Source organism: Carassius auratus, chromosome 50, assembly GCF_003368295.1.
Source record: "Carassius auratus strain Wakin chromosome 50, ASM336829v1, whole genome shotgun sequence".
Lineage (NCBI taxonomy): Eukaryota > Metazoa > Chordata > Actinopteri > Cypriniformes > Cyprinidae > Carassius > Carassius auratus.
In genome coordinates, this window is record NC_039292.1 from 4,232,698 (window position 1) to 4,247,393 (window position 14,696).

General features: G+C 40.7%; 1 protein-coding gene and 1 pseudogene across 1 annotated transcript in view; both read left to right on the forward strand.

Annotated features, from left to right (window-relative positions):
- The window catches only part of LOC113066682 (uncharacterized), a 672,150-nt gene that overhangs the window by 548,402 nt on the left and 109,052 nt on the right, over positions 1-14,696 (forward strand). The window lies entirely within an intron of this gene.
- The window catches only part of LOC113066684 (inactive tyrosine-protein kinase PEAK1-like), a 40,484-nt pseudogene that overhangs the window by 16,290 nt on the left and 9,498 nt on the right, over positions 1-14,696 (forward strand).

Genomic DNA, 14,696 nt, shown 5'->3' on the forward strand with positions numbered 1-14,696 from the left:
TTTTGGGAAAAGGGACATAACTCATTTTAGGGAGAATTTGATGGTATGATTTGTGAAATCCAGGATGAGTCCTCAATACCGTTTCCTTTGAAAAGAGACAACTATAAGGAATGTTTATTGAAAGTTGTTTACTTGAAAGAAACATTAACTGGAAAGATGATGATGAGGATTTTAATAAAATAAAAATAAAATAAAAATAATCTAATAAAAATAATTAAGAAAAACTATATACACAGACATTAAAAAAGGCGGAAAATACTAATATTTTAGGGATGGGCGGTTTCTGCAAATATCACATTAGAATATTTGAGCTCACAAAAAATCGAATATTCGTTTATTTAAATTAAGTTTAATGAGACAGACATTATTTTTCAGCAACATTTTTTGTTTCCGTCATTTTGAACAAGCTTACACACAATAAGCTTGAACATTACACATCATGTTTTGTAGCTGAAAACCTTTAACAATGCGTGCAAACAAACAAAAGTACTGATTAAAAGCAAAAAAAAAAGTGAACTAAGAAAAAAAAAGAACAAAGTAAAAACGTAAAGCAGCCTGCAGCAATTAGGATATTGTAGAACGTAGACTACACTTAACTTTGAAACTTTTAAACTGTCAGCAAATCTTTTTTTCAATTGTTTTACATGCTCGGCTTGGCATGTAAACACAGGCATGTAAACATGATCGGAGGAAAGTCGGCTCCTTAGTCTGTTAACAGTAAGCCCGGCCGTGGAGAAAACGCGATCTGACGGCACAGACGTTGGCGGGACTCACAAATAACGGTGTGCTAACTGAATACGTTTTGTGAAGCGCTTCATGTTTTCGTTTCGCCACTGAATGGGATCCTCATCTGGCAAGAACTGTTCCCACTCGTCTCAGCTGGACTCTCTGTAATCATCGCTGAAGAACTGGCTCAGCCTTTTCCGACAAGTGGGCATTGCATCCTCTTCATCGTTGGTGACAGCGGCTGTATCCGCACCACTCGCATCAAGGAAAATGCTCTGATAATGTTCAAAAAAGTTTTTTTCGTACTTCTCATGTTTTCATCGAGAAACCTGAGATGTTTGTGCCGAGGGTCTAGGGCAGACGCGAGAAGAGGAGTTTCCACTGCATTCTCCAAGTTAGCAGTGTTAATTCGTTGCTTGAGAGATGCCACAACAATGTTCTTGAATTCAGTCACTTTCTGTGATTCTCCACGGCATATTTGAAGTAGCTACTGTAGAAGACCGCAGTTCTTAGGGGCCGTTCACATATCGCGTCTTTTGCGCGCTCAAGCTCGTTATCTCCAATGTAGGCGCGTGGTATGCATGCTCATAATGGAAGCGACGGGGTCGCAATGCGCACGCGGTGTGACACTCCATTTTTTCCAGGCGTGATATATATGTACACATATATGTACATATATATTTCCAGGCATGATATATATACAGACACACACAATATATATTTTGAAACCTTTACATCCCATGATGCTATTTTTTTAAAAGGGGGCAATATATGCACTCTTTGCTGCACTGATTCAATCAGACAACAGGGAGCCAACCACCAGCAGCCATCAGTTCAGATTGAAGGAACGTAAAGGCTCGGCATGGCACTTTACATGACACCGATAGATAATGGTTTTTGCTGACCAAGAACAGCACCTTGAAGATCCAACTGGTCACTGAGTAACATCCCAGACCAGAGGATTCATTTAAATGCAAGCAGAAGGACTCCCAAGTCGAGTAAAAGCTTCTAATGTCATAATGGATCTTATCGTAATGTCTTTTGCTCTTAGCTTTCCCGCGAATTGGGTTTCCCAAGCTAATTTGTTTAGGAGCATGGGGGAGATCATGTTGTAAGTACTTTCTCCCTGACTGTGTCTTTGTTGCTTGTTTATGGATTTGATGTTTAAAAGCCCACGAGCGCTCTTATGCTTCAAAACAGACAGTGATGGAGATAAATCGTGTATTATAAGGTGCAGATTATTCTAGAAAGGTAGCAGCTGTGTTCAGGAAGCTGAAAAATCCACTTGATTCATCAGGTCAGGCTGGATCTGGGGTTTGGAGCATCTCTATGTCAAATATTTGTTGAAATGTGGAATGATCCTGATTAATGATCCTGTGTTAATCGCTCCGAGCATTGAGACATTTTCTGCTCCAAGTTGTGAAGAATAGTAATTTTGGAACCTGCATTTCAGGTCTTTGTGCATGATCTTTTAGGTTGTCATGGTAACCCAGCAAGACCTGCCAGTGGTGTGGAGTCGTTTCCAATCTGTCTTTTACTAGCAAAGTGAACGTGCTTGCTGTTGTTATTAAGCAACACTGCTGCATTGGTTGTGGATCAAAAATAATTGGTTGTTTGGTTCTCTTTCTACATCTGTTGATGTAATTGGCTGTGTATAGTGCCTATGATTTTTTTTTATATGCTTTTTTGTCAAAGTCACAAGGTATCCTTCCTTGTGTAATTGTAAAAAAAAAAAAAAAAAAAAAACTTTTTCTGCACAGTTTATGGTGTTTTTGGAAAACTAGTGAAAAAAACTCCCCAAAACTTTCCACCTCCTTTCCACCTTTCCAACTCTATATAACTTCTATAAATTCTCTATCTGCATTAACTCTACACATTCTCTTGCCACTGTAACTCTATACCTGTTCTAGCTGCTGTGAATCTTTACATACAAAATCTGATGTAATACTAACTCTGTCTTCTGTAACTGTTCATTTTCGCGAGCTTCTTTTACTCTATACCTGCTCTAGTTACTGCTGTAATTCTATAACCCCTCTAGCTGCTGTAAATCTGTATATGCTCCATCTGCTGTATCACCTATATCTACTCTAGCTATTGTAACACTGTATCAGTTGTAGTTGCTCTAGCTTCTGTTACTCTGTACCTGCTCTGCTGTAACTCTATAAATATTCTAGCTGTTATAAATCTGTACTTGCTCAATCTACTGTAACATATCTACTCTAGCTACTACAACTATATCAGCTCTATTTACTGTAATTTTATACCTATTAAATCTACTGTAACACTACAATTGCTCTAGCTTGTTTTACTCCATAACTGCACAAACTGCTGTAACGTTATAACCACTCTAGTGGTTATACTGTAAGGGTTAAATCTCCATTTACTCAACTCTGCTGAATCTTTATCTGCTCTATATCTGCTCTTTTTGTAACACTTAATCTGCTTTCTCTATTGCTCTGGCTTCTGTAGCCCTAAACTTTTAGTTACTGCTATAATTCTATATCTGTCCTGTCTGTGGTAATTTTATATCTAATCTAGGTGCTATAACTCCACATCTGTAACACTATACCTATTCTGCCATAACTCTATACGTTCTAGCTCTTCTAGATAAATATTGGCTGTGACACCATACCTACTCACTGATCACCCAACACATCTCACTAACATTGCAAGCAAATCACTCGCATATGCGAATAAATCTTACTCTGGGCAACTAAATGATGTCTAACATTAGCCATTGGCTAATAAATTCTTAGATTTTACTCGCCATGACTGTGTGTTGGATGCTAATAATAAGTTTAGCACATATATATTTTCACTAGCCAAACACTGACTGAATGTTTCAGAGTTTCACTCTTTGTCAAGTAATCTGTACTATCTCATTTCATCAGATGAAGCTGTATTTACTACACAGAGCTGTACTTCACTGACAGTTAGGCAAAATCGCGTTTTTGCAGATCGAATTGCCTGTGATAATTAATGCAATATTGTGTTGCTTGTCCGTTATCTACTGCTCTGTGTATTAAATGCCGTTCCATCTGAAGCAGGTGATAGAGATTTACTACTAATCGTGGAACTGGCTTTACTGACGAGATGCACATGACCATCGTTTGCGATTTAATTGCACAGTTAGGGCTGGGTATTGTTCAAAATCTTTCGATCCGGTGCCAATTTCGATACCCCAGTTTCGATACTGGTTCCTAACGATTATTTTTTCGATACCATATGTTTTAAAATCCATTTCAACATCAACAAAAATACATGAAACACAAAACTTTTATTTTTCACCTTAATTAAAAAAATGTCTGGTAACACTTCACACTCAGGATAACATTATTAATACAACTGGTTGTTCTTTTTGGATAGGGGTGCGCCATTCAGGGGCGGACTGGGACCAAAAAGTGGCCCTGGACTTTCTGGCCCACAGCAGCCCACCACAACATAACGCAAACGCTCCTGTTTTGATGTAATTTATTAATTTAATATTTAAGTAAACAGTTTGGGGATTTTAACCAATATGGCAACTGATCCTCCGTAAGAAGAAAAAGAAAAAAAAAGAAAAGCAGCTGTTCATTTAGCGACTCCTAGTGAGGGATACATGCTCATCAATACACAAACATTATTCGAGAACTCACACTTTCAGTTAACAAATCCATACGAGTCATGCAAGAAATAGAAGTTTAGAAACTCAAACAATAGCTTTATGTGATTTACAGATGAACTTGAAGTCTTTATTCATTCGAGATGTTCAATAATAGATAATCTTTGGCAAGTTCATGATCCGATTAGTGAACCGATGAGTGAACCGATGATTCTTTTGAGTCAATCTTTTAAAATAATAATTTATTTTGTTTAACGAAACCAGTGTGGAAACCAGTATTTCACAAACTGGATAGATCTGAGATGCAGGGCTCGCAAAATCGCTAGCCCCACATCCCGGGGCTATTGTGTTTTCCAGTCCGATGGGCTATCGTGAATAGTGATACAACATTCCTATCTTGATTCGCGTTGTTCACTCACTTGAAGGGGTGAAACGGATCGTAGCTGATCGTTTGCACTTGTTTCTAAATATTGCTGATTCAAGCGTTTTAAACAATTCGTGCACGTTCGGAGCTTGCGCTCACTCATTTAAAGCATGCGCTGCGAGCAACATTTCAGACAATGTGCGTACAGAGAATGAATTCATCTTTCGCGTTTCGTAGCTTCTGAATGAACACATACACACAATTAACGGTTATGTTTTAAGTGAACGTATACAGTGGCCTGCTGCTTAGAGAAATTCGCTGTACCGGATAAATCTCTCTCTCTGTTTTTTAGACAACGTGATAGGGGGCGTGTTTCAAGATACGCAATGGAGTAGACCAAACTAAACAGGGAGGGAGACATTGACTTTTTGACATTGTGAAACGGAAACATTTTGAGAAAAAACAACTACAATTGTGTTGTGTGACTACGAGTATCTTCAAAAGTCCTCCCCATCAAATCATGTGGTGGTCGACAGCCATTCACGGCGAATTTAGGTCCTAACATGCACGTATGCTACAAGCTCACACAGACACAGCCGCTTGGCAAAAAAAAAAAAACAGGGCCGCTTGGTTTTTGGAACCGAAATTTGGCACCGAAAGATAAATAATTTTTCGATACTCATAGTATCGAAGTTTTTCGTTCGATACCATAAAGGCATCGAAGTTCGGTACCCAGCCCTATGCACAGTCCTAGTAGACAATGGCGATTATATTGCCAAGGTGTATCAGTCAATGAGTGCTCTTGAAAGAGTGTGAGAGTGGAGTTTAGATATGAGTGGTTGGAGTGATGTCATTACTCAGGCATGTGAAACATAAGAGAAACTCAGTGAAGGAGCCAGAGAACAACACACTTCTGAATGAACTGAGACATAGTTCCATTATGGTTTTGTCATATATTTGTCAAAATGTGTCATTTTATTCAAAGTGACTCGCACATCTAGTCTCCTGTAGTACTTTGGCGTTGTGTGCCTTGTTCGAAGAATCAATAGCTGATTTAAACCGACAATGTTTCACCTTTCAGATCTTTAACAGCACACACTCCTTGTCTAATTTTCAAGATATCTCAAGCTCTGACCTATAGAAGCAGGAGCCTTCAGGTTCTTTTCAAAATTGTGCCTAGTTCCTGCCTCTGTCTGCTGTCAGGGGAGCATTATATGAATAAACCACACTGATTTTGTAATTTTTCTATGGCAACTGTGGCAGCATGTTCCCCAGCTAGACAGCTGTGCCACACATTTCCTGGCACTGTCCTGAAACACATCTCTGAAAAAATCACATCTGCTTGTTCGCTGCCTGTTTGATTTTGTGCTGAGGACATCTGGTGTTATTATGCACACATTGTCCAGCACTATTCACACAGGACTGCCTTTTCTAGCTTAGACCTTTTCTACTAACTTTTGGGTACAGTAACAGTTGGTGGTTTAAGTACTGCTGACACGTAAAAAAAAAAACCGGAAAGAATTAAGGAGCGTCAGGACCAGAAAACTGATCAGAATAATCAAAGATCCAATGTGTTCATTGTACAGCAAGAAAGTACAGACTTGAGTCATCAAATTCAGAAAAAAAGAACCGTGTAGGAAGACAGGAGAAGTGACATGAACTCTGAGGAGGGAAATGAAGGGTGGAGAGATGTTTCTCCATCTGTCTGAAAGCCTTAAAGAGCTTCCTTAATGCACTAGCTGCTGCATCCTCCTGAGAGCTCTCTCTCTCTCTCTCTCTCTCTCTCTCTCTATTGCTTCCTGTCTCTCTTTGTGTCGGTCTGTCTCTCTCGCTCATTAAAGGGATAGTTCACCCAAAAATCTAAATGATGTAATTAATAACTCACCCTCATGTTGTTCCAAACCCGTGAGACCTCTGTTTATCTTTGGAACACACTTTAAGATATTTTAGATTTAGACGGAGAGCTCTCAGTCCCTCCATTGAAACTGTGAACGGTATACTGTCCATGTCCAGAAAGGTAAGAAAAACATCATCAAAGTAGTCCATGTGACATCAGAGGGTCAGTTAGAATATTTTGAAGCATCGAAACTACATTTTGGTCCAAAAATAGCAAAAACTATTACTTTATTTAGCATTGTCTTCTCTTCCATGTCTGTTGTGAGAGAGTTCAAAACAAAGCAGTTTGTGATATCCGGTTCGCGAACGAATCATTTGATGTAACCGGATCTTTTTGAACCAGTTCACCAAATCGGAATCGGTTTAAATGGTTCGCTTCTCCAATACGCATTAATCCACAAATGACTTAAGATGTTAACTTTTTTAACTTGGCTGAGACTCCCTCTGAGTTCAAACAATGCAAAATCCCGGAGTAATTCATTTACTCAAACAGTACACTGACTGAACTGCTGTGAAGAGAGAACTGAAGATGAACACAGAAGAAGAGAACACAATGCAGAATAAAGTCGTAGTTTTTGCCATTTGTGGACTAAAATGTATTTTCAATGCTTCAAAAAATTCAAACTGACCCTCTGATGTCACATGGACTACTTTGATGATGTTTTTCTTACCTTTCTGGACATGGACAGTAGACCGTACACACAGCTTCAATGGAGGGACTGAGAGCTCTCGGACTAAATCTAAAATATTTTAAACTGTGTTCCGAAGATAAACAGAGGTCTTACGGGTTTGTAACAAAATGAGGGTGAGTTATTAATGACAATTTACATTTTTGGGTGAACTATCCCTTTAATCTCATTTTAGCATTTTAGTTACAGTTAGTCCAGATCCACATTTCTAGACAGTAAATCTATATTCAGCTTAGTTTTAGTATGATTTATCGATGCTGATTTTCTGTTTTTAATCTAGAAGGCTGGTACAGACACCTGTGAAGTGATTGACTGGGACGATTTTTAATTAAACTCTTAAATTTTTAAGTGAATTATAAAGTCATAATTGTGAAAGTCCTTTTCAGTATTGTGCAGCTAGTGGTCCTGTCCATGATTTATATCAGGATCTTGAGCAGGTGGAACAGTAGACCATCTGTTATATATTGTGTGTGTGTTGTGTTCCTCTGCGGTTTTTAGATGTGTGGTGCGCTACATACCGACATGATGACCCTTATTTGACAGTTTTGCATTGAACAATTGTTGAGCAACAGGTCCCAAATTAAGAGTGTGTAAAATCTTGTGAGCACTCATATTTTTTGTTCATGTTCCTGTATCAGATATAAGTGAGTGTATGAGTGATTAGGTCATTCTGCTGTATAAGAAAACAGAGCCCCAGTACCTTCCCTCTAGTCCCTAAAAGTTAACTCTCTGTAAGTTTTTTTTTTTTTTTTTCAAGCTGATTATGATAAGGCAGGATATTTGTGAATGGGAGTTTGGGAAATTTTAGAAGTGTTTCAAATGTTGGACATAGGAGACGATACAACAGATGTAATTGTTTCGCTACTTGTGAGGACCAGGTGTGTGAGAATGGCCTCATAAAAAGAGTAAAACCTCTTTAAACTGACTTGTTAGGAAGGCCCTCACTTGTAAAAAAATGTTCACAAATAGAACAGGTTATGTCTTCAAGTCTAAACATGCAAAAATGTCTATAAATGGTAGGGAAGGATTTGTTCTGGATTACAATTAAAGGTTTGGATGTAGTAAGTTTAATTTATCACCTGTATAAATCTGTGGGGCCCCCAGTATAAGTATAGGAGTACATGTTTGACTCTGTCTGTGTATGTGGTGTCAGTATGTCACAAGGCATGATGTTTACCTGCAACTGCTCAGTGCTGCGTTGTGATCCAAAAATAGATCTGTGAGAGTCAGGCAGCCTGTGTTCATGTGTAAAAGAGAGAAACTAGACATTCATGACCCCTGCTGGCAAAGAGTAATGAGTGACTCATTCAGCAGCGTATAGTGATTGTTTATGTGAGATGAAAACAGTGATTACATTTAGTTTCAAAAGAACACTGGATAACTCTGTAATTCTTTTTTGCAGGTACTGAAGGCACAGTTTGTAAACTGTGTGTGGGAGCAACATTCAGCCTTTAGTTTTTGTGTGATGGAGGGATTCCCTGTTCACTGACGCTGCAGCACTGCCCTGCAGTCATGTCTGCATGCAACACCTTCACTGAACATGTGTGGAAACCAGGGGAGTGCAAAAACTGCTTTAAGCCCAAGAGCCTGCACCGGCCTCCAGAGCAAGCCAATGCTGCCAGTGAGAGCAAGACAAACATCAGTGCCAAACTCACAAACAGTCAGAGGAGCATTTCCTCATCCCGTGCAGGGCAGGTCCGCCCACCTGTTGCAAAGAAGCCTACTATTGCAGTAAAGCCTACTATGATGCTGCCATGCTCCCCAGCAGGGTTGGATTCAGAGGGAAATGTGCCAAGGCCTACTGATGGAGTACAGGTCACTAAAAGCTCACCATTCACTGTGTGGAACCACAACAGCCTGAATAGCTCGAGAACCACAGGGACAAACAACCAAGGAGAGGATTTGGTTGGGCAAACAGAGGCATATGGTGCAATTTCCCCACAGGCAACTAGAAGCAACAACAACAACGGACTGACGGATGTGCTAAAAGAGATTGCTGGCCTGGGACCTTCTCCAAGCTCAAGTAGAGATGACTTCTTTGGCCGGATCTGCAGTTCATACCAGCGCTCGTTAGAGAGGGGCCTTCCAGCATCAAGCTGTCTCCATGCTGGGAGTAGTGGTAGTGGAGCAATGAAACGGGTTTCCCTCAGTGACAGTGCAGAGGTCATCAGCTCTGAGGGAGGACGTTTCTGCTATCCGGAATTCTCCAGTGATGGCGACGATGAGGAGGATGAGAGTGATGATGAGGATGATGATGGAGAGCATGACAGTTGGGATGAAAGCGACGAGGAGTTGCTAGCAATGGGGATACGGATGCGGGGTCAACCTCGGTTTGCCAATTTCCGTGCAGCCACCCTGTCCCCAGTTCCCTTCGCTGTGAGCAAGAAGTGGAATACAGTGCCTATACGCAACCGTTCACTGCAACGGTTCTGTGCAGTGGATTACGATGACAGTTACGATGAGATTCTGAATGGATACCCATCTGTTGACTCAAATGGAGCTCCTGCTCTTATGTCATACACCTCGGACCACCAGGGTTGTGGCTCTCTGTCCACTTCTGAGTCCACCACCTCGCCCGAGTCCTTGATTTCTCTGCCTGAAGAATCCTGCTCTGGCAGCAGTAGGGGCACTGGTGACCAGAGAAATAATCTTCCTTTCCCACCTAGCAAAGAACCTTCAGCCAAAGGGCTGAGTTCACCAAAACCCAATGAAACGCACAAAGCTGTTCTAGCCATCCGTCTGGAAGAACAGGATGACAGTAAGAGACGGGGGTGGTGCTCTCCCACAAGCTCTTCCAGGCCAGCCAATCACAATCAGCTTCAGCCCAACCGAGGAGCAGGCCAAGCCTTATCGCATAGTGAATCTCGAGAAGGCTCCTATCTGTAAGCCTTATACAGTGGTGGATGTGTCTGCCTCAATGGCCACTAAAGATGAGCACACTCACTTGAGTGAAAGCACTCCAAAGTCAAGTGGGCCTAATGTTGTGCTTTGCCCTTCTGCTGATCCCTGTCCTGTCTCACCCACTACGCCTCAGTCTCTCAGATCTCCTGTTGCACATGTGGCATCTCCATCCATTTCATTGTCTCTGATGATGCCTCAGTCTCCTACGAGTCCTGCCTCTGGAAGGCCCAGTGGTTTCCGCACAAAACCTGGCAGCATCCGTTACCAAGAAGTGTGGACGTCTTGCACCAGCCCTCGACAGAAGATCCCAAAAGTTGATTTAACAAATGGCAGTGCCGCCCCAAGACTAATCAATCACAAATCAGCTCCCACATCTCCATCTGCATGCTTTGGCTCAGTCCCAAGTAAATCTCCCAACTTGTCTGAGATGAAATATAACAGCTACAACAATGCCGGCATGCCCCCGTTTCCCATCATCATCCGTGATGAGCCTGCGTATGCACGCAGCTCCAAAAAGCCAGTGAAAGTTCCCATAGTGATTAATCCCTGTGCATACGATAACCTAGCTGTTTACAAGAGTTTCCTTGGGCTCAATGGTGAGGTGCCACATTCCAAGCCTGGGGCCGGAGAGCGAGTGGCCAGCAACACATATGAGGAGATTGGATCTTCTGGAAGTTCCCAGCCCTCGCCGTCTGAGCAGACATCACCTCAGATGAAGCACGCAACAGATGTAACTGCTCCTGGGGAACTGAGGACCACCACAGTATCCGGACAGGTTGTAAACAATGGCAAATCCAGGACTACGACAATTCTCTCCATCCTTCCTGCAGGCAGCATGAGCCCTGGCCCTGCTGTTCTGGCACATAGCAGTCTGGATCGTATTTGTAACCCCAGCAGTGAGCAACCAGAAGAGGGCTTCAAAGATTGCCAGGTCACATCGAATGGACGTTCAGGTCAGAGGGAGAAAGCAAGTGCAGTTCTGTCTCAAATTGTGGCCTCCATTCAGCCGCCGCCTTCTCCTCCAGACTCCCCCACTGGCCAGAATAAGACATGCAGTGTTGAGGAGCTTTACTCACTGCCACCAGATGCTTCCAGAGATGCTCTTAACAGACCTAAATCACTCCACTGTTCTGCAGAACCTCAAAAAGACACACCACCTAAAGTCCTTCCCAAATCTCAGAGTGCCTCTGCTGCTGTACCGCCCACAAGCCCCAAATCTGAACCTAGTGCCCCATTTCCCCCAGCCCGGTCTAGCTCCTCTCCTTACCACACAAGCAACCTGCTCCAGAGGCATTTCAGCAACTGGACCAAACAAGCTGGGGCCAAATCTACTGACGGAGAGAGCAGTCCTGGTGTGGAGGGAAGGCGTTCAACTGATGGTAACAAGCCAAAGCGCTGGATATCCTTCAAGAGTTTCTTCCGCCGGCGGAAGGATGAGGATGAACAGAAAGAGAAAATGGAACGAGAGAAGGAAAAAGGGAAGCTGCTGGATTAGATGGGACTGTCATCACTGTACTGCCTCCTCCGCCTGTACAGAGACAGCACTGGTTTTCAGAGTCCAAGACGGATGACCCTCACCAGAAACCCACGATCATATTCACCTACAAATCAGAGAGTGTCACAGGTGGAGAGGAGGCCGAGCTTCGGGTTGAAGAACACAAAGAAGTTGGAGCTTCCAGCCTGTCCACTCCACCCAAGAGCAGAGCCAGTCTCCTCATCAGCAGAGTCATGAAGTAAGCTGTTTCTCTGTCAATCCACACTCTCTCTGTCTCAGTGTGTATTTTTTATGCATGGCCTTTATATTAATCCCAGAAGAAATTTTTGAGAAAACCCTAGTGATAAATTTGTACCCCTAAGGGAGCTTTTTGTAATGCCTGATCAAAAAGCTTCACATTATCCTGTTGTAGCTAATAGCATTTTATTCAGTCATAAGTGAATTTAAATTACAGAACAGCATAATGTTATAGTTTGTTTGGGTTCTATACAACCTATACTTTTTATAGTAATTATAAAATGGAAATGTTTTTATAATGGTAAGATATTCGGATTAAGCTTTAAAATATCAAACACAAAATAAATAAAAAAGTTCAACTTGCGTTTTTTTGTTGTTATTTTTATAGATTTATTTATTTATTGGAATAGCTTGATGGTAAAACTGTTTGATTAACAAGTAATGTTTGAAAAATGTTAATATATGCTGCGTACAGGTAATGATTTAATGATTAGTTTAAGTAGCAATAGTAGTAGTAGTAGCATTAGTATAAAAAGTAGAATCAGTATTAGTTATCTCATTTAGCTAGGTGCTTTCCTAACTACAGTAAACCACTTCCTATGTAGTTAGTCATATGTGTGTGATTTTGGACCTTTGATCCTGATATGTCACAGTAGCTGTTGAACAACCACAGGTAGATGTCTGTTAAGGGTTAATCAAGTGGAGGAAGAAACATTCATACCAAATGTTACAACAGAGAGAGGAGGAGTAGGAAAAAGACAGAACCCAAGAGAGATTTGTCTAAGTCTTTGAAAGCAAGGAATTCCTATTTCTGATTGGAACATTTACTGTCTTTGACTTTATCGAATGGGTGACTGTGTGAGCCAGTATGGTGGGTAAGCATTACTTCCTCAAATTCCTTTAAACAGACCAACACTGAAACCGAAGCTCTCAGCTAGATATTCGTTCCAGCTTGTGTGTGTGTGTGTGTGTGTGTGTGTGTGTGTGTGTGTTCGCACAGTGTTATCTTTCAAGATAAGAGAAAGAGATACTGGAGTTCAAAAACTGAGATATCCAGATACTCTATCATTTAAAAAACATCTTTTTGTGGTGATATCTTCCCTTGTGTTTACAAAATAAATATTGCACTGGTTTTTCATTGGAGGCATTAGGAATTTTCTCTTTATTTAAGAATACCTTCTGTGTTATAGATTTTTGAGCGTGTCATAACTTAATGGAACAGAATGTTTTTATATGTCCAGACATGCTCTGCCTGCAGAAGATTCCTCCCATTTAGCGTTCCTGGATGGGTTGTTTAGGAGAGTAGTGTTGACGCCGGGATATAGGGATGGACTGGAATCTAATCAAAGAACAGTATTTTCTGTTTGATTAGTCGAGTATTGTTGCACCACAACATGTTGATTAAATTTTAAACGTGAAAAAAAAGCATTATCACACAATTATTCATTATTAATCATTATTCATCTCATTATTTACTCACCCTGATGTCCTTCCAAACTCATGACATCATGCTTTCTCACAAAAGTGGAGATTTTGAAGTGTGATATAAGCTTTCAGGCTTCAAAAAAGGCACCATGAAAGTATTATCGAAGTGGTCAGTTATATAGCTCTTGGTCAGAAAATTATTATTCACAGATTTCTAACCTAAAAAGCAAGAATTAAAAAATTGAGGGTATGGTTTATTTTACAAAGCTAAATTTACAGCCAACTCTCAAGATTTTTTGACTGATATTTACTGATAATTTTAACTCGAGAACTGCTGCAAACTAATTTTTGATTCAAAGAGTTTGTGTACTAGATCAACTATTTTGTTTAAAAGATCTCCAGTTCAGAATAGCAACTAGGCTATTATTTTGGTTTGTTTATTACATAGAGTTATTATATGGCTTCTCATAATATTGTAATCTACCATGTGAGTTATAAGGATTTCTTTGTATACTTTATTGTGCTTTTGCATCCATTATTTTAGCGTTTTCTTTCATTGTAGTTGCATGTTAAAGAGTGGCCAGCACTATTGGAAAACATCTTCTGTTGTGTTCCACATAAAAAAAGAAAATAAAAAGTTAAGTCGTACGGATTTGGAGCAAAATAGCATTTTCCTTTTTCAGTGAACTTTCCCTTTTAAAAAGAGAGAACTCTTAAACTCTTAAATTTAGCTTTGTAAAATAATCTGCATCCTCAGTTTCTAAATCCTTGCAATTTAGGTTAGAAAACGTTGGGTGGGAATAATTCTCAACCCTTGTTTGTCTCTTTGATGCAGTCAGCTTCCAGTTCAGGATACTGAGATCTCCACAGCTACCTCTCTTCCTGCAAAACTGGAGCTGTCGCCCCTGCGCGAGCCGCCTGCCTCCTGTCCGCCCCCAGCATCGCCCGCCTCAAACAGCAGCAAGCACGCAGAGCGAGAGGAAGAGGGAATCACTTGCACCAACTCTCAATCTCCTACATCCAGCAGCTGCAGGGCCACATACACCAACCTGGGTAAGTCAAACACACACGTTTGATGGGTCAGTTTGTGCTTTATTTGGTCTATTTTTTTGCTCTTCTTTTTCTTTTTTGTTGGGTTTTATTTGCATGAATTGAGGGGCAGTGTAGTTTAAGTAGTTTTACTAGCAGGAAATGTAAATTGCAGCAGCACACATTATATTTATTATACAGTGGGGTCCGAAAATCTTAGATGACTAGTGACTAGTGACCACTAATGTGTTTATATATAAATGTTTTAAAATGGTTAAAAATTCTAGAACATTTGTTAATTTATGATTTTGAATTAGTTTGAATCTCAAATGT